The sequence below is a fragment of the Schistocerca piceifrons genome, chromosome 11 (assembly GCF_021461385.2).
Source record: "Schistocerca piceifrons isolate TAMUIC-IGC-003096 chromosome 11, iqSchPice1.1, whole genome shotgun sequence".
Taxonomy (NCBI): domain Eukaryota; kingdom Metazoa; phylum Arthropoda; class Insecta; order Orthoptera; family Acrididae; genus Schistocerca; species Schistocerca piceifrons.
In genome coordinates, this window is record NC_060148.1 from 81,840,255 (window position 1) to 81,861,288 (window position 21,034).

At 45.1% G+C, this 21,034-nt stretch overlaps 1 protein-coding gene across 1 annotated transcript in view; it reads right to left on the minus strand.

Moving 5' to 3' along the window:
• LOC124719924 (nostrin) overlaps nucleotides 1-16,349 on the minus strand; it is a 142,190-nt gene extending 125,841 nt beyond the window's left edge. Inside the window, exon 1 of the mRNA XM_047245121.1 lies at nucleotides 16,266-16,349. The gene's annotated coding sequence lies outside the window, so the exon portion shown is untranslated. The remainder of the gene's footprint in view (nucleotides 1-16,265) is intronic.
• Nucleotides 16,350-21,034: the final 4,685 nt, after the last annotated feature.

Below are 21,034 nucleotides of genomic sequence, written 5' to 3' on the forward strand. Positions count from 1 at the left end.
TAACCGCACGGTCACTTCGGCCGGCTTCTGCGCATGGACTACTCAGTTTGTATATTTTGCTTTTTTTTCATAGTTCCACACATCTTCTTCCTGTTTTCTCGATTGATCTGTGTTCAGTTTTTCAAGGCCTATCCATTGTGCCAACTTATAACTAAATCTGAGGGGGGTGCGATAGGGAGGTTCCCCTGTCAGAAGAGTCTCCCTGGAGCAATTCAGGAGATATTGCATTGTCCTGCTGGAATTGCCCGAGTGCGTCGGAATGCACGATGAACATGAATGGATGCAACTGATCAGACAGGATGCTTACGTACGTGTCACCTGTCAGAGTCGTATCTAGACGTACCAGGGGTCTGATATCACTCTAACTGCACACGCCCCACACCATTACAGAGCCTCCACCAGCTTGAACAGTCCCCTGCTGACATACAGGGTCAAAGGATTCATGAGGTTGTCTCCATACCCGTCCATCCGCCCGATACAATTTGAAACGAGACTCGTCCGACCAGGCAACATGTTTCCAATCATCAACAGTCCAATGTCGCTATTGACGAGCTCAGGCGCGTTTTAATGCTTTCTGTAGTGCAGTCATCAAGGGTACACGAGTGGACCTCCGGCTCCGAAAGCCCACATCGAAAATATTTCGTCGATTGGTTCGCACACTGAAATGAAATAAAATGATCGTGTGGCATTGTTGGCCGGGAGGCCCCATGTGGGGAAGTTCGGCCGCCGTATTGCAAGTCCTTTTTAGTTGACGCCACTTCGGCGACTTGCGAGTCAATGATGATGAAGAACACACAACACCTACTCATCACGAGGCAGAGAAAATCCCTGACCCCGCCGGGAATCGAACCCGGGACTCCGTGCGCGGGAAGCGAGAACGCTACTGCAAGACCACACTGACACTTGTTGATGGCACAGCATTGAAATGTGCGGAAGGGCTGCACTGCTCTCATGTTGAACGATTCTATAGTTTTGTTTATAAATAAATAAATCTTCTGACGCCAGTCACGATTTTTCTTTATTTCACTTTTCGCACGACGCGTTTCGAGAAATAATTCCCATTTTCAAGTGCGTTTTTTGTGTGTATTAAGGCATTTCTTTGGATGTTGCCAGTGCGTGTGAGTCTGCTTCATTTCGTTAACTTTTACGGCAATACACAAGAAACACGCGATTTTTTGTGAAGTTAGTGGCGAAATTTAGAATAATTTGTACTTACAGTTCTCTAATGGTCCATTTGTGCAGAGTCTCACATTAGAAAACAGTAAGTACAAATTCTTCTAAATTTCGCCACTAACTTCACAAAAAGAACTGATATCTAACTAAAAAATCGCGTGTTTCTTATGCATTGCCGTAAAAGTCAACGAAATGAAGCAGACTCACATACGCTGACAACATCATAAGAAATGGCTTAGTACACACAAAAACGCACCCGAAAATGGGAATTATTTCTCTAAACGCGCAAAGTAAAATAAAGAAAAATCGTGACTGGTAGCAGAAGATTTATTTATTTATAAACAAATCTATTGTTTCTACAGTCTCACGCTTTCAAAAACCATTTATAATGGATCAAATCAGATTGAACGATTCTCTTCACTTCTCTTTGGTCCCGCTCTTGCAGGATCTTTTTCCGACCGCAGCGACGTCGGAGATTTGATGTCTTAACGGATTCCTGATATTCCCGATACACGCGTGAAATCGTCATACGGGAAAATCAGCTCTTCATCGCTGCCTCGGAGATGCTGTGTCCCATCGCTCGTGCGCCGACTATAACACCACGTTCAGACTCACTTAAATCAACCTGCCATTGTAGCAGCAGTAAACGGTCTAACAACTGCGCCAGACACTTGTTGTCTTACATAGGGGTTGTCGACCGCAACTTCCTATTCTGCCTCTATCTCTGTATCTGAATGCGCATTCCTATACCAGTTTCTTTGGCGCTTCAGTGTACACTGTAGCGGATCCTAATTTGTACGACTGCTACAAAATTCGTACCTCCAGTTGACCCGATATTTGTTCACATCTGCGTCAACTGCGTGCTTGTTGGAGCCATATTCTCAGCTATGAGATGTGTATGTTGAGGAACAAATGGTTCAGATGGCTCTGAGCACTATGGGACTTAACACCTGAGATCATCAGTCCCCTAGACTGAGAACTACTTAAACCTAACTAACCTAAGGACATCACACACATCCATGCTCGAAGCAGGATTCGAACCTGCGATCGTTGCAGTAGCGCGGCTCCGGACTTATTGAGGAACACATGGTAGGGAAGACAGAGTTCGTTTTGTCGTAGTCTTTATGTAAACACGGAAATGTTTATTTATGATGGAATATATACGAAATAACCTTAGTTTTTAGGCAGTGTTCAGTCAGTATTGCCTGTGGTATGTTTGTAGAAAACTGTTCAAGAAAAAATGGCGACGATGCCTACAATGTACCGCTTTAAGATTCCAATAGCCGTGCGGGATTAGCCGAGTGGTCTCAGACGCTGCAGTCATGGACTGTGCTGCTGGTCCCGGCGGAGGTTCGAGTCCTCCCTCGGGCATGGGTGTGTGTATGTGTGTGGTGTGTGTGTGTGTGTGTGTTTGTCCTTAGGATAATTTAGGTTAAGTAGTGTGTAAGCTTAGGGATTGATGACCTTAGCAGTTGAGTCCCATAAGATTTCAGACACAGTTGAAGATTTTGATTCCAATATTTTACCGGTACAGTTTAAGAAACTTCCTCGAATACTAAGTTTCAAAAAATGTGTTTAACGTTATTGGAGCAACATAATGTTTAGAAAAAATGTGATGAATTTTCTAATACGTCTTTATCTTAAGTTGATAATTAAATAATTATTTTGTATTACAGGAGTGCAACAGAAAGGCGTTCAGGAAAGTGGATGATAGATGAATTTCATTTACGAGGAAGAGAATAGTGTTTAACATCCCGTCGACAGCGAGGTCATCAGAGACGGGGCACAAGCTCGGATTAAAGAAGGACTGGGAAGGAATTCGGCCGTGGCATTTCGAAGGAACCATCCCGGCATTTGCCTGAAACGATTTAGGGTGGTCCCATAAGAACTTACCGAAAATATCAAATACTTAAACATACAGCTCTAAAACTGGCAGTATATTTACAATATGCAGCCATTTTTATTGGTCGGTACGTCTGTATTTTTTTCTTCAATATATCAACATATTGCTACGGTCGCAGGTTGGAATCCTGACTCGGGCATGTATGTGTGTGATGTGCTTCGGTTAGTTAGGTTTAAGTAGTTCTAAGTGCTAGCGGACTGATGACCTCAGATGTTAAGCCCATAGTGCTCAGACCCATATCGATATATCATAACTTTGTCGATATATCAGTAGCCAATAGGGACACGCTTTTAAATATCGATTGTTGTGTACATAGTTCCGCGTAGTCAGCGCGTACACAACTTTCCCACTAGAGCGCGCCCAGCTAAGCACAACAGCGCAGGCGCAGCGCTCGTCCGTCTCCGCACTACGAGATGGCGCTGCCATAGAGACGGACCAAATTCTGCTTCCGCCAATCTGCGTATTAATATGTAACGCAGCCAATGAGATTGCTGCTAACGTAGAGCCTTTTCTCCTCGCGGATCACACTTGCGCAGTGATACCTGAACACTCGAGGTATTATAATGAGTGTACAGACCTCCGATTGGTCGGTCTGCATTAGTCTGCATTTATCTGCACCTGTCTGTACCAGTCAGCATTAGTCTATACCAGTCTACATTAGCCTGTACCAGTCTATAGTCAAGTTTCAGTCTGCGCCTAATAAGATTATCATATTCCTGTACATAGCCATGAAGATAAATGAATAGACACTTTGTCAAGTATCAGAGATACGTGAGAATAAGATTAACGTACCAAGACCAAAGGAACTTCAGATTGTCAATTGTAACCAGCATCCAGAATCAAGTTACGTATTGTCTATGTTTTTTTTTTTTATTTTAATAAATGTGTGTGAAAATTAATCAAGTTCTGTTTAAAGTTGGTCACCGTCAATCTGCTACTCTAAGCGTGCAAGTTGCATTTCTATCGTCTGACCTAACGGCAGAAGATAAACACGCCACGATAAGACCACGAGACATTTTGCTGACACTCGCCTACTTCGTTAGAGCGACAAGTCAAATAATCTGATGGTGTGTGTACCGAAGGTCTTGCAGTACGCACACCACGTCTATTTAATAGATTCCCGATATTTTTAAAAATATCAAGAGTCCTAGTTCCTAGAGCAGCAAACCGTATATTGCTTCTTCTTACGTGAATTTCGGAAAGAGATCATAGAGATAGTTCACACGGACGTTTACCAGCAATCGTTCTTGCGACGAGCCATTCGTCCCTGGAAGGGCGGTAAGTGTCAGTGGTATACAAAATATCCTCCCGCACCCTCGTCCAAGAGCAACACCACGTCCACTTTCACGTCTTATGTCAGGGCGACTTAAGGTGATTCGCGAAGGAAAACCGCACTAGTGGGTGAAGGTAGGAGAAAGCTGTGAGCCGGGCGTTGAATCCTGGAGTCTCTTGCCCGCCGTCCGCGAGCTGCCCACGTCCCGCCGGTTCCCGGCCGCGTCTGCAGCCCACACTTACACTTATCGCAGTACGTAGGGGTGGGGGGGGGGGGGGACAGGGCAAGAGCTGCGGGCCTATGGGGTTGTGCGACTGGATTCGTGATTTCCCGTCAGCAAGGTCGCAGTTCGTAGTAATAGACGGCAAATCATCGAGTAAAACTGAACTGATATCAGGTGTTCCTCAGGGAAGCGTTCTGCGACCTCTGCTGTTCCTGATCCATATAAATGACCTGGGTGACAATCTGAGCAGTTCTCTTAGGTTGTTCGCACATGATGCTGCAATTTACCGTCTAGTAAGGTCATCCGAAGACCAGTATCAGTCGCAAAGCGATTTAGAAAAGATTGCTGTATGGCGTGGCAGGTGGCAGTTGACGCTAAATAACGAAAACTGTGAGGTGATCCACATGAGTTCCAAAATTGTTGGAATTCGATTACTCGATATATAGTACAATTCTCAAGGCTGTCAATTCAACTAAGTAACCGGGTGCTAAAAATTACGAACAACTTCAGTTGGAAAGACCATATAGATAGTATTGTGGGGAAGGCGAGCCAAAGGTTGCGTTTCATTGGCAGGACACTTGGAAGATGCAGCAAGTCCACTAAAGAGACAGCTTACACTACACTCGTTCGTCCTCTGATAGAATATTGCTGCGCGGTGTGGGATCCTTACCAGGTGGGATTGGCGGAAAGGGTGAAAAAAAGGGCAGCTCGTTTTGTATTACCACGTAATAGGGGAGAGAGTGTGGCAGAATTGGGATGGAAGTCACTAAAGCAAAGACGTTTTTCGTCGCGGCGAGATCTATTTACGAAATTTCAGTCACCAACTTTTTCTTCCGAATGCGAAAATATTTTGTTGAGCCCAACCTACGTAGGTAGGAATGATCATCTAAATAAAATAAGAGAAATCAGAGCTCGAACATAAAGGTTTAGGTGTTCGTTTTTCCCGCGCGCTGTTCGGGAGTGGAGTGGTAGAAAGATAGTATGATTGTGGTTCGATGAACCCTCTGCCAAGCACTTGAATGTGAATTGCAGAGTAATCATGTAGAAGTAGATGAAGAGGCAGACGCTTTGTTCGCATAACGCGACGGCCGTCCCGTCAGAACGGCGTCCAACTTGGGCCGTGAGAGCAGACTACCGGCTGAGTCAGACAGGTGTCTCGGAGCGCAGGCCGCTGAGTCACGGCCTAGTCAGGTGCTCCACAAGGCACAGCACTGGGGCCGCCACACTTCCGCTGCGCAACCCGACCTGAGCGCTGAGTAATACACAGCACGAGCGCAGCGGACAAAGCATTCATTGGTTGCAGGAGAACTTCGCCGAAGTTCGGAAAGTAGGAGAAGAGACACTGGCGGAGGCAGAACTGCGACGCCGGGTCTTGCTCGGATATCTCGGTCGGCGGACGAGGCAAAAACTTGTGATCACACGCGAATTTCGCTATCCACGTACAGTGCAGAAGATATCCTATTCCCAGGTGGTCATGAAGATTGCCGGTGTTACCTGACACTGGAGCACAACCAAACTAAAAGCATGCCGGCCGCTGTGGCCGAGCGGTTCTAGGCGCTTCAGTCCGGAAGAACGCGGCTGCTACGGTCGCAGGTTCGAATGCTGCCTCGGGCATGGATGTGTGTGATGTCCTTAGGTTAGTTAGGTTTAAGCAGTTCTAAGTTCTAGGGGACCGATGACCTCGGATGTTAAGTCCCATTGTGTTCAGAGCCATTTGAACCATTTTTTGAAACTCGGCAGGTGTCTTCAAGTACGCCGTACCCAGCTGAAGCCAGTAACGCTAGATTAGAACCTTAATCTCAGGTATTTTCTTTTGGGGTTAAGATGGGGTGACATGGCGGGCCAGTCAAAGTTCGATAGGGTGCCCCAGTGTCCGTCAGACCCGGTGCGTACTGCTTACTGTCCCGTGAACACGGGTGTTCTCATCTCGGAAGACGTACAGAAAGCAGTAAGATTCAATCACCTTGAATGTTGGGCAAAAATAAACGTGCAGGCTCACGTTTACTTCAACCTGAATGAGTGCGCTGAAGTGGAGGCACGCAAAACCCACTCACAACGTGACAGAATCACCTGCGAACTGAACCACAGCATGCACACAGAGCGAGTAAGAAGTCTCACGTCATCTGAAAAAAAAAAGACAGGAGAAATGTGCGACTCATGGGACCACACTACACGCATCCCCACTCAGCCAATGTCTCTGCTGTTTCGACAGCTGGAGGCTAGCAGCTTTGTCTGGCGCAGTCAGCAATCGACTCTGCCAGATTCCCCACTACAAACTACACATTATGACAGTCTATATTTTTAAATACAACGCGAAATCGATACATCGATATTTAAAAGAATATCATTATCGCTCTCGATATAACGACGGAAAAAATATCGACGTACAAGCCTATAAAAATATCGGCTTCACGTTTAAAAATACAACCGCTTTTAGAGCTGAATATTTAAGTATTGATTTATTATTAAAAATTCTGAACATCACGAAGCTAGCAACCTGCTTAGAGCAGGAATTGTAAGGAAAACGATACACGTTCATGCTTGGCGATAACCACTTTGCTAACAGTGGTTAACTGCATGTAAGTGGCACAATAAAAGTTGTCCGATGGGTCAGTCGTTCGGTTTCGTCACATATCGTATTTGTTAAGGACACTTCATGTGGATTTTCCTGTTCGTTTATGCCAAAACCAGCTACCTAGTAGCTGCTGTATCAAAATTGCGTGGTGGAGCTAAACGTTGCAGTTTCTGTTGATAACACTGAGCGCCGATTACATCAGCATTTCCCCCTCACACGTCTGCGCTACCGTAAAGACCGGTCTTCTCATTTAGACTTTTCTTCATCACTTTCAGCACCTGTTTTTGAAGAATGCCGATGTCAAGAAATAGCACAGTAGTTGTGCTAAGGATTGTTTTTTAACGCGACCAGTGTGCTGTTTCTTCACATCGGAAATCTTGTTATTTGATTCACACAACCACCCTCCAGTGCAATCGGACTTCTCATTTTGTGCCACCTACACTTGCTTCTCACAATCAAAGAGAAAAACTGGACGTGATGGAAGCTTAAGAAGTAGCAAGACTCTCTCACAGTGAAAATAAAATTATGTTCTACTACAGTTTCAAAAGAATAATTTCAGATATTTGTCGAAGATGGCGGAAAAACTATAATATAAAATAAAAATATGGCACTTGATATTACAATTACGAAATCGATATATCGTGTAAGAAATATCGCGGCTGTATAGCATACATTTTTTTAAAGCTATCGATATTTTATAAACTGCACTACTACAAATGTCCACCCTATGTAAGTCCCTTCGCAGAGTTCGCTCGGAAACACGGAGGTTATGACGGTGGGTGCGGTATCGAACCAACAATGTTGACTTTCGCGGCTTATGCTCTTCCGGTTGAGCTATTTTTTTCTTTTAAAAAAAGAGAAAGTTCAAGTTTTTATCGCAAAAAATAAGATTACTACTTAAAAATAACAAGGAAATTGCTTCTTTATCAAGCTTACAGAATCTTATTGAGAGCTGAAACGCCTCTGGCAAATCTGATATCTTCTTGAATACTAGATTTCACTTGAAAACTTGAAGACATGGAGCACAAGAACAACCTGAAGTTTTCAGGTAAAATCTGGTATTCAAGATTTTAGGTTTGACAGAGGTATTTTGGCTTCATGAAGAAGCAACTCCCTTATTGTCTTCAGTATTAGTAAACCGCCTCAGCTGTATTTACTTACTATTTTTAAATTTTAATGTTATTACGTGTAAAAGAAAAAAAAAACATAGACTAGATTAAAAAAGTAGATGAGTCGGTAAGGCAAGGTTCCGGTTATGAATTCTACAGCGACACACAATTTTGTCAGTAAGTTTTTAGAGGAATTCTTTCAGATACTTCAGCTGCAAAAATGAAGAAAGAACACGTGTTACTAGCACATATATCTGATTCACTTCCGTTTTGAGGATGACGTGTGCAGCTTGTGTCGGTTAGGGTTCTGACTGACAATCAAAAGGAACGTCGAGCTGAAACATCAAGTGGTGAAGGTAACTAAAAGAAATGTACAATGAGACGAACAGAGAAGACACTTTTATTGAAAGAATCTTATTCCGATTTTCTGCCAGAGGTCATTACTGGTGATGCGTTACGGTGCTCATGGCTACGACCTGCAAACAAAGCAACAAGCAAGTCAATGGAAGACGTCATCGACACCCCGTCCAAAAGAATGTCGTCAAGTCAAATCTAACATCTAAACCCGCAAACAAAGCAACAAGCAAGTCAATGGAAGACGTCATCGACACCCCGTCCAAAAGAATGTCGTCAAGTCAAATCTAACATCTAAACCCGCAAACAAAGCAACAACCAAGTCAATGGAAGACGTCATCGACACCCCGTCCAAAAGAATGTCGTCCAGTCAAATCAAACATCTAAACCCGCAAACAAAGCAACAACCAAGTCAATGGAAGACGTCATCGACACCCCGTCCAAAAGAATGTCGTCAAGTCAAATCTAACATCTAAACCCGCAAACAAAGCAACAACCAAGTCAATGGAAGACGTCATCGACACCCCGTCCAAAAGAATGTCGTCCAGTCAAATCAAACATCTAAACCCGCAAACAAAGCAACAACCAAGTCAATGGAAGACGTCATCGACACCCCGTCCAAAAGAATGTCGTCAAGTCAAATCTAACATCTAAACCCGCAAACAAAGCAACAACCAAGTCAATGGAAGACGTCATCGACACCCCGTCCAAAAGAATGTCGTCCAGTCAAATCAAACATCTAAACCCGCAAACAAAGCAACAACCAAGCCAATGGAAGACGTCATCGACACCCCGTCCAAAAGAATGTCGTCAAGTCAAATCAAACATCTAAACAGTGCTGCTTTGCTTTTCGATGTCAAGAGCGTAATTCAGAGTTTGTTCCCGCAGGTCAGAGAGTCAATCAAACCTTTCATTTGGAAGTTTTACGAAGATTGCGCAACAGTGTTCATCAGGAAAGACAGGATTTGTGACAGACAGGAGTGTGGTTGTTCCAGCACGACAACGCACCTGCACGCACGGCCATCTCTGTTAGACAGTTTTTGGCTAAAAATAGTACGGTACCGCTACCCTGCGCCCCTTACTCTCCTGACCTGACCCCATGCGACTTTTTCTTATTTCCACGCGCAAAAAGGGGCGCCCATTTGACAACGCTGAACAAGTCAATAAAAAGAACGAGGTAGGAGGTGTCAGCCATTTCTAAAGATGACTACAAAAAATGTTTCGAACAGTGGAAGCACCGGTGGGAGAAATGTATTACTTGTAATGGAGAATATTTTGAAGGGGATAATGTTCTTTTGTAAACAATTTGAAAACATATAGATTTAAAAAATAATTCCGGTTTTTTCCACCGCGTGGCACAGATAGTGATTTTCCGAGGCTCAATAAGCGAATGGAATAATAAAAAAAAATGGATAATACTTGTAGGATGTACCGATCTGCATGGGACTATACATTGCCTTGCGGAGTAAATACGAGTAAATAAAAGAGAGGCGAGAGGTGCAGTGTACCCTCTGCCACTCACAGGCGAAGCGTTTTCGAGACTGTAGTGGTATGGCGGCAGCTGGCGGCGGATGTGAGAGGGAGAAGGAACGCGCGAGAATTTCCGGTCGCCGCATTTCACGAAATGTCAGCGCGCTTGCAACAGGTAGCGGAATGCTGCGCGCAGTCTATTCACAATACTGCACTCAATACGGCTGTCATCACACTGTTGTATAATCGCAGGACCGTATAAATACATTTAGGAAAGTTATTATTCCCATGTCTAGCAGTCAACAACGTCCATTCTGCAACGGCTTTTATGACCGCAAACATAATTTTCTTAAAATTTCGTGTTGATGCGCTGCGTTCACAGTGTTGTAGGGAACGGTCGTCGGACGCCTTCTGTTGTGTTGGCAGAAGAGCCAACGCAGTGTTACTAGAGGAGCCCGAAATGCACGCGTTTTAGCTCACGCAGGCTGGCGTGAGGAGGGAAGAACTATACTGACGTGAGGTCTGTGAAATGACAAGGAATTAGAATTCAGAAAGCAGACGTAATTAATTTGATACTTAACTTTCATCTATTAATGATGAACGTCGCTCTTGACGGTACATCATTCACAATATTATCTGTTCAGAACAGTAACTGAATATGGCGCCTTGCTAGGTCGTAGCAAATGACGTAGCTGAAGGCTGTGCTAAACTGTCGTCCCTGCAAATGTGAACGTATGTAGACAGTGAACCATCGCTAGCAAAGTTGGCTGTCCAACTGGGCGAGTGCTAGGAAGTCTCTCTAGACCTGCCGTGTGGCGGCGCTCGGTCTGCAATCACTGACAGGGGCGACACGCGGGTCCGACGTATACTAACGGACCGCGGCCGATTTAAAGGCTACCACCTAGCAGGTGTGGTGTCCGGCGGTGACATCACACCTTCCTCACGGAAGTATTCAGAAAACTCGCCACTCGACTATACAGAAACTCGAGCCGTTCGAACAGCCCTTTCATCCTTATTCTGGTGAACTGCACTGATGACCCAAGGAAACTAGTCCACCTACCTAATATCGTGTAGGGCCCCCGCGAGCACGCAGAAGTGCAGCAACACGACGTGGCACAGACTCGACTAGTGTCTGAAGTAGTTCTGGAGGCAACTGACACCATAAATCCTGCAGGGCTCTCCATAAATCCGTAAGCACTACGAAGAGGTGGAGATATCTCTTCTGAATGTGCAGGGTATACTAAAAACATAGATAACATTCCATCAGAATTTCTAAAATCATTGGGGGAAGTGGCAACAAAACGACTATTCACGTTGGTGTGTAGAATATATGAGTCTGGCGACATACCATCTGACTTTCGGAAAAGCATCATCCACACAATTCCGAAGACGGCAAGAGCTGACAAGTGCGAGAATTATCGCACAATCAGCTTAACAGCTCATGCATCGAAGCTGCTTACAGGAATAATATACAGGAGAATGGAAAAGAAAATTGAGAATGCGCTAGGTGACGATCAGTTTGGCTTTAGGAAAAGTAAAGGGACGAGAGAGGCAATTCTGACGTTACGGCTAATAATGGAAGCAAGGCTAAAGAACAATCAAGACACTTTCATAGGATTTGTCGACCAGGAAAAAGCGTTCGACAATATAAAATGGTGCAAGCTGTTCGAGATTCTGAAAAAAGTAGGGGTAAGCTGTAGGGAGAGACGGGTCATATACAATATGTACAACAACCAAGAGGGAATAATAAGAGTGGACGATCAAGAACGAAGTGCTCGTATTAAGAAGGGTGTAAGACAAGGCTGTAGTCTTTCCCCCCTACTCTTCAATCTGTACATCGAGGAAGCAATGATGGAAATAAAAGAAAGGTTCAGGAGTGGAATTAAAATACAAGGTGAAAGGATATCAATGATACGATTCGCTGATGACATTGCCATCCTGAGTGAAAGTGAAGAAGAATTAAATGATCTGTTGAACGGAATGAACAGTCTAATGAGTACACAGTATGGTTTGAGAGTAAATCGGAGAAAGACGAAGGTAATGAGAAGTAGTAGAAATGAGAACAGCGAGAAACTTAACATCAGGATTGATGGTCACGAACTCAATGAAGTTAAGGAATTCTGCTACCTAGGCAGTAAAATATCCAATGACGGACGGAGCAAGGAGGACATCAAAAGCAGACTCGCTATGGCAAAAAAGGCATTTCTGGCCAAGAGAAGTCTACTAATATCAAATACCGGCCTTAATTTGAGGAAGAAATTTCTGAGGATGTACGTCTGGAGTACAGCATTGTATGGTAGTGAAACATGGACTGTGGGAAAAAAGAGAATCGAAGCATTTGAGATGTGGTGCTATAGACGAATGTTGAAAATTAGGTGGACCCATAAGGTAAGGAATGAGGAGGTTCTGCGCAGAATCGGAGAGGAAAGGCATATGTGGAAAACACTGATGAGGAGAAGGGACAGGATGATAGGACATGAGCTAAGACATGAGGGAATGACTTCCATGGTGCTAGAGGGAGCTGTAGAGGGCAAAAACTGTAGAGGAAGACAGAGATTGGAATACGTCAAGCAAATAATTGAGGACGTAGGTTGCAAGTGCTACTCTGAGATGAAGAGGTTAGCACAGGAAAGGAATTCGTGGCGGGCCGCATCCAACCAGTCAGTAGACTGATGACAAAAAAAAAAAAGAAAGAAACCAAAAACTCCGTCCGAACAGGCCTTGGAAGGGCCAACGGTACCGACCGGCCGCCGTGTCATCCTCACTCCCAGTCACCGGAAGCGGATACGGAGAGGCATGTGGTCAGCACACCGCTCTCCCGGCCGTATCTCAGTTTCCGAGACCGGAGCCGCTACGTCTCAGCCAAGTAGCTCCTCAGTTTGCCTCACAAGGGCTGAGTGCACCCCGCTTGCCAACAGCGCTCGGCAGACCGGATGGTCACCCATCCATGTGCTAGTATACACTGCACATTCAAGCCAATATAATGGCAGTAAGAACTAACAGATATAAAACATGACATCCCTGAAGCCACTGATCAGAGCACTCAGGTAACTGCACTATTTCTTGACTATCAAGTGGTTCAAATGGCTCTGAGCACTATGGGACTTAACTTCCGAGGTCATCAGTCCCCAACAACTTTGAACTACTTAAACCTAACTATCCTAACGACATCACAGACATCCATGCCCGAGGCAGGATTCGAACCTGCGACCGTAGCGGTCGTGCGGTTCCAGGCTGTAGCGCCTAGAACCGCTCGGCCATCCCGGCCGGCTCTTGACTATCCAAAAGCATTTGGACTATCCAAAAGCAGTTACACATAAGCTAATTATCCAAAGTACGGTCGTACGGAGTAAGAAGTGAAACTTGTGGCTGGATTCGGGATTTCTTGGTGGAGAGGGCGCAGCAAGTTGTCGTGAATGGTGGGTCACCGACAGAAGTAAGGGTAACATCAGGATGCGCCAGAGAATTGTGTTGGGACCCTTGCTGTTTACATTGTATATGAATGACATTGCAGACAATATTAATAGTAGCCTTAGACTTTTGCAGATGATGCACTTATCTGTAATCAAGTGCTGTCTGAAAAAAGCTGCGTACACATTCAGTCGCAAATTTGTAAGATTTCAAATGGGTGCATTGATTGGCAACTTGATTAAATATTGAAAAATTTGAAACTGTGCGCTTTACAAAACGAAAAATGTGTCATACAACTACAGTATGAATGAGTCACTGTTGGAATCGGTCAACTCATAGAAATTTCTGGGGATAACTCTTTGTAGGAAAACAAAATGGAACGATCACATAGCCTCAGCCATCAGTAAAGCGGATTTATTCGTAGAATACTAGAAAAATGCAAATCAGTCTGCAAAGGAGACTTTACAAATCTCTCGTGCAACCCTTCCTAGAATATTGTTCGAGTACGTGGGACATCTACCAAATAGGAGCAGCAGGGGATATTGGACGTGTACAGAGAAGGACAGCACCAATGATCAAAGGTTTTTTTGACATGTGGGAGAGTGTCACAGAGATACAGAAGGAATTGAACTGGCAGACTCTTGAAGTTATACGTAAACTATCCCGAGAAAGTCTATTAACAATATTTCAAGAACCGGCTTAAATGATGACACTAGGAATGTACTACAACGCCTTACGTATCGCTCACATAGAGATGGTGAGGGCAAGATTAAAGTAATTGCAGAACCCACGGAGGCATTCAAACAATCATTCTCCCCGCCTTCCACACGTGAATGCAGTAGCAAGAAAGCCTAATAACTAGTACAATGGCACGTACCCTCTGCCATGCACTTGATAGTGGTTTGCAGAGTCTAGAAGTAGCCGTAAGACTATAATAATTACTACTGAGTATCAAGTCCGACTGTTATGCAAACAACTGCATCTTTATGTTAATCCAAACATATTTCAGCACCTTTGCGCCATCGTCAGTTGATATTCTTTACTCAATTCCGTAAAATGGTTTCTTAACTCTCCGACCAAACTCACTAAGGCAACATTTCAGTGCTCAAAAAATGGTTCAAATGGCTCTGAGCACTATGGGACTTAACATTTGAGGTCATCAGTCCCCTAGAACTTAGAACTACTTAAACCTAACTAACCTAAGGACATCACACACATCCATGCCCGAGGCAGGATTCGAACCTGCGACCGTAGCGGTCCCGCAGTTCCAGACTGAAGCGCCTTTAACTGCTTGGCCACACCGGCCGGCTTTCAGTGCTCATGATAACGCTAGGAATATGCGCTAAAGTATTGAGCGTTGTACATGACTGAATAATTTAGAACAATTAAAGTAATGACAATAACTATTTTAGGCCTAATTTCGTTAGGATAATTATTACTTAAAATATGTTCAAATTTTACAGAGCTGGCTAAAGATACCCACTGATGAGGATTCAAGAGTGCTGAGACATGTTTGGTTGTATATAAAACACAGTTGATTTCGATAATATGTGAATATATTTTGTCTGTAAACAAGGGCCAGCGGGAGTGGCCGTGCGGTTCTAGGCGCTACAGTCTGGAACAGAGCGACCGCTACGGTCGCAGGTTCGAATCCTGCCTCGGGCATGGATGTGTGTGATGTCCTTAGGTTAGTTAGGTTTAAGTAGTTCTGAGTTCTAGGGGACTGATGACCTCAGAAGTTAAGTCCCATAGTGCTCAGAGCCATTTGAACTTGCCTGTAAACAAGGCTACTGCAAGACCTTGTTTAAAAAAAATGTTCAAATTTGTGTGAAATCTTATGGGACTTAACTGCTAAGGTCATCAGCCCCTAAGCTTACACACTACTTAACCTAAATTATCCTAAGGACAAACACACACACACAGCCATGCCCGAGGGAGGACTCGAACCTCCGCCGGAACCAGCCGCACAGTCCATGACTGCAGCGCCCGAGACCGCTCGGCTAATCCCGCGCGGCCCAAGAGCTTCAAAAGCAAATGATGAACATCATAGTAATTATCGATCGCATGTAATGCAAATAGACGAAAATGATAATGCTGACTCTCCTTCAACTTTTAACTGTAAAGTAAGTAATATTTTGTCTGTAAACAAGGCTACTGCAAGAGCTTCAAAAGCAAATGATGAAAATCATAAATATTATCAAAAATGGCTCTGAGAACTATGGGACTTAACTTCTAAGGCCATCAGTCCCCTACAACTGAGCACTACTTAAACCTAACCAACCTAAGGACATCACACACATCCATGCCCGATGCAGGATTCGAACCTGCGACCGTAGCGGTCGCGCGGTTCCAGACTGTAGCGCCTAGAACCGCTCGGCCACCCCGGCCGGCATAATTATTATCGATCGCATGTAATGCAAGTAGACGAAAATGATAATGCTGACTGTCCTTCAACTTTTAATTGTAAAGCAAGTAATATTTTTGGATATCCGCAAAACACTAGCGGTTACTTGTATCGGCACAGGTCGTATCCACAAAGCAGTTGTGACATCCGGTGCCCACGTACATATCCCGGCATATCTGCGTTAGCGCGGACTATGGAGACCTCCTCGCATCTGGATTTGAACATACGCACGCACACACACATAGTACCGACTCGCAAGCCGTTGCTCATTTCCACGTCACAAGAGCACCGCAGAAGGTAAGGCAAATACGCTGGAGGAATCGAACAAAGTATAAGCTGCGAAGCTAATCCGAGTAGTATCACAACATACTGAACACACACACGCGCGCACTGCCGAAGCTGAGCGGAACGGAACGCAGTAATTCGGCACGGGGCGCGAACCCGCGTGACACAGTTCACCGACTGACAACAGGTGCGAAGCCGACCTGCCACCGACGCGCCAGGAAGTGGCTGCAGTGTTGCCAACTGAGCGGCGACGTCAGTCACTAGGCACGCTCGGGAACTCTTCTCTCCCCTCCACCTCAGTTACACTCCAACACGCACGCCCACACACACACACACACACACACACACACACACACACACACACAACGTGGTATGTGCCCCCGTCCTGTTGACCTGTACGAGAACTCGGCGCAGGGCGACTTTTTATAAGGTCCGATGCACACTACCGCACACGTGTGTGTGTGTGTGTGTGTGTGTGTGTGAGAGGAAATGCCGCCCTTTACGGGTGCGTCGCACGTGCTCTTACATCCGGAACACTTACCTTACTAGGAAGATAAGGAGGAAAAAGTAGGCGAGTCGCGACAATGCACTTACTGCAAGATCCCACTTACTGCTCCCTGTAGACTCGCGGCGTAGAAAAAAACAGTGGGCAGATTACTCACAGTGCATCAGATGCACTTTACAGACCTTGAGGTTCACATTCCTCACAAGGGAACCTCCCCATCGCTCCCCCCTCAGATTTAGTTATAATTTGGCACAGTGGATAGGCCTTGAAAAACTGAACATAGGTCAATCGAGAAAACAGGAAGAAGTTGTGTGGAACTATGAAAAAATAAGCAAAATATATAAACTGAGTAGTCTACGTGCAAGATAGGCAACATCAAGGAGAATTTGAGCGAAGGAGCGCCTTGGTCCCGTGGTTAGCGTGAGCAGCTGCGGAACGAGACGTAATTGGTTCAAGTCTTCCCTTGAGTGAACAGTTTAATTATTCATTTTCAGTTTATGTGACAAACTGTTATGTTTTCATCACTTTTTGGGAGTGATTATCACATCCACAAGAAAACCTAAATCGGGCAAGGTAGAAGAATCTTTCTAACCATTCGCCAAGTCTACAAGTTAGGTGGGTCGACAACATATTCCTGTCATGTGACGCACATGCCGTCACCAGTGTCGTATAGAATGTATCAGACGTGATTTCCTGTGGAGGAATCGGTTGACATATGACCTTGCGATCAAATGTTTTCGATTCCCATTGGAGAGGCACGTCCTTTCGTCCATTAATCGCAAAGTTTTGCGGTGCGGTCGCAAAACACAGGCACTAAACTTATTACAGTGAACAGAGACGTCAATGAACGAACGGACAGATTCTACACATTTTTTCGTGTGAAGCTTATTTTTCGAGTTACTCTGGTTTGTCAACTTAGAATTTACACCCTGTATACTATGAATGACGTCTTGTTAAGTTTTTATTTTATTACAGTTACCACAATTTTCTTCCTGTTTTATTATTTCACAGAAATGGTAGACTAATCTTGAATCTTTTAAAGCAAATGAAGCATTATACCTCATTGCTACGTCAGACTAGGGTCTGTGCCATTCTGCGAGGAACTGCCGCATAGACCGGGTGGGGCCAAGTCCCGCAATCTGCACGTAGACGCCTATCTCAGGGTTCAAATGGTTCAAATGGCCCTGAGCACTATGGGACTTAACTTTCTGAGGTCATCAGTCCCCTAGAACTTAGAACTACTTAAACCTAACTAACCTAAGGACATCACACACATCCGTGCCCGAGGCAGGATTCGAACCTGCGACCGTAGTGGTCGCACGGGTCCAGACTGAAGCGCCTAGAACCGCTCGGCCACAACGGCCGGCGCCTATCTCAGGCCACGACACGTGGCAACAGAGACATTTTTGACTCAGCTGTGCCGCTCAGATCTTACGGCATGTGTTTATTGTTCGTTTATGTCGGCATTGTTATTAACTTCTCCCATTCTCTATAATAATGGAATATTTCAAACCAATGCAAAATTTATAAATAAAACATACTCAAGTAAAAAAAGTTTATTTAAAAACGACACGTTTTAGCACTACCGGGACGGCTAATTCATATTTTTTTTTTACTCGGTGATTAGTAAAATTTTAAAAAACACCTGCTATGACCGTGACCAAATCAACACCGAGGAACGCACGTTATTCATGACTAGAATACCGTTATCTGTTCTACATTGTCGGATTTCCCATGCCTATCCGAGAGTGACCTTTCATCCATATCATTACGATGTTGCGACAGTTCCTCTGCACCCGAAACACAATTTGACAGTTGCTGCAACTTTGGGGTTGGTACAGGTATTACGATAGTTTCTAATTAGCTATAGAGCTGACACACAGTCCGGGATGATAACTGTGGTGTCTGCTGTGGACGTCTGTGCGAATAGTAGGGTTTCCACAATGGCAATCAGCTCCGCTGTCTTAAAATTGGAGTGTGGATGCAGCTTCTGCAGGCCTTGCTGTTTGCTTTGGGGTACCCAATTAGACTTACAGGGTGTTTCAAGAATGATCGGTATATTTGAAACGGCAATAAAAACTAAACGAGTAGCGATAGAAATACACCGTTTGTTGCAATATGCTTGGGACAACAATACATTTTCAGGCAGACAAACTTTCGAAATTACAGTAGTTACAATTTTCAACAACAGATAGCGCTGCGGTCTGGGAAACTCTATAGTACGATATTTTCCACATATCCACCATGCGTAGCAATAATATGGCGTAGTCTCTGAATGAAATTACCCGAAACCTTTGACAACGTGTCTGGCGGAATGGCTTCACATGCAGATGAGATGTACTGCTTCAGCTGTTCAATTGTTTCTGGATTCTGGCGGTACACCTGGTCTTTCAAGTGTCCCCACAGAAAGAAGTCACAAGGGGTTCATGTCTGGCGAATAGGGAGGTCAATCCACGCCGCCTCCTGTATGTTTCGGATAGCCCAAAGCAATCACACGATCATCGAAATATTCATTCAGGAAATTAAAGACGTCGGCCGTGCGATGTGGCCGGGCACCATCTTGCATAAACCACGAGGTGTTCGCAGTGTCGTCTAAGGCAGTTTGTACCGCCACAAATTCACGAAGAATGTCCAGATAGCGTGATGCAGTAATCGTTTCGGATCTGAAAAATGGGCCAATGATTCCTTTGGAAGAAATGGCGGCCCAGACCAGTACTTTTTGAGGATGCAGGGACGATGGGACTGCAACATGGGGCTTTTCGGTTCCCCATATGCGCCAGTTCTGTTTATTGACGAAGCCGTCCAGGTAAAAATAAGCTTCGTCTGTAAACCAAATGCTGCCCACATGCATATCGCCGTCATCAATCCTGTGCACTATATCGTTAGCGAATGTCTCTCGTGCAGCAATGGTAGCGGCGCTGAGGGGTTGCCGCGTTTGAATTTTGTACGGATAGAGGTGTAAACTCTGGCGCACGAGACGATACGTGGACGTTGGCGTCATTTGGACCGCAGCTGCAACACGGCGAACAGAAACCCGAGGCCGCTGTCGGATCACCTGCTGCACTAGCTGCGCGTTGCCCTCTGTGGTTGCCGTACGCGGTCGCCCTACCTTTCCAGCACGTTCATCCGTCACGTTCCCAGTCCGTTGAAATTTTTCAAACAGATCCTTTATTGTATCGCTTTTCGGTCCTTTGGTTACATTAAACCTCCGTTGAAAACTTCGTCTTGTTGCAACAACACTGTGATCTAGGCGGTGGAATTCCAACACCAGAAAAATCCTCTGTTCTAAGGAATAAACCATGTTGTCCACAGCACACCTGCACGTTGTGAACAGCACACGCTTACAGCAGAAAGACGACGTACAGAATGGCGCACCCACAGACTGCGTTGTCTTCTATATCTTTCACATCACTTGCGGCGCCATCTGTTGTTGAAAATGGTAACTACTGTAATTTCAAAAGTTTGTCCGCCTGAAAATGTACTGTTGTCCCAAGCATATTGCAACAAACGGTGTATTTCTATCGCTGCTCGTTTAGTTTTTATTGCCGTTTCAAATATACCGGTCATTTTTGAAACACCCTGTACCAGCTCCTTCACTAGACTTGGGCCCATCTGCATGCACCACACGCACGCATCATGATAGTGATGACCTGTCGTTGCTTTAGCTGAATCCTTGTTTTGGCACGTTAAATTAGTCCTGGAATCAGTCTACAGGGTCGAGATTTCGTACGCGCCAACAGAGTTGCAACTACCAGCACAGCAATGCCGACATAAAGGCGAAGAGCCGCGCGGTCTTCGGCGTCTTGCCGTGGTTCGCACAGCTCCACCCCCCTACCCCCCTCCGACGGAGGTTCGACTCCTCCCTCGTTCATAAATACCGGGTGATCAAAAAGTCAGTATAAATTTGAAAACTTAATAAACCACGGAATAATGTAGATAGAGAGGCAAAAATCGACTCACATGCTTGGAATGACAAGGGGTTTTGTCAGAAAAAAAAAAAAAATCACAAAATGTCCGACAGATGGCGCTGGACAGCAAAACTGCTACTGTGACGGGTGAGAGGTACGCGTATGTTACAGAATCGCACCATCCCCAGCCTGGCTGATAAACACCTGCTGGAACGTACGATGTTTATGCAGGATGGCGCTCCACCCGATATTGCTAGACGCGTGAAAGATCTCTTGCGCGTTTGGTAATGATCGTGTGCTCAGCCGCCACTTTCGTCACGCTTGGCCTCCCCAGTCCCCAGACCTCAGTCCGTGCGATTATTGGCTTTGGGGTTACCTGAAGTCGCAAGTGTATCGTGATCGACCGACATCTCTAGGGATGCTGAAAGACAACATCCGACG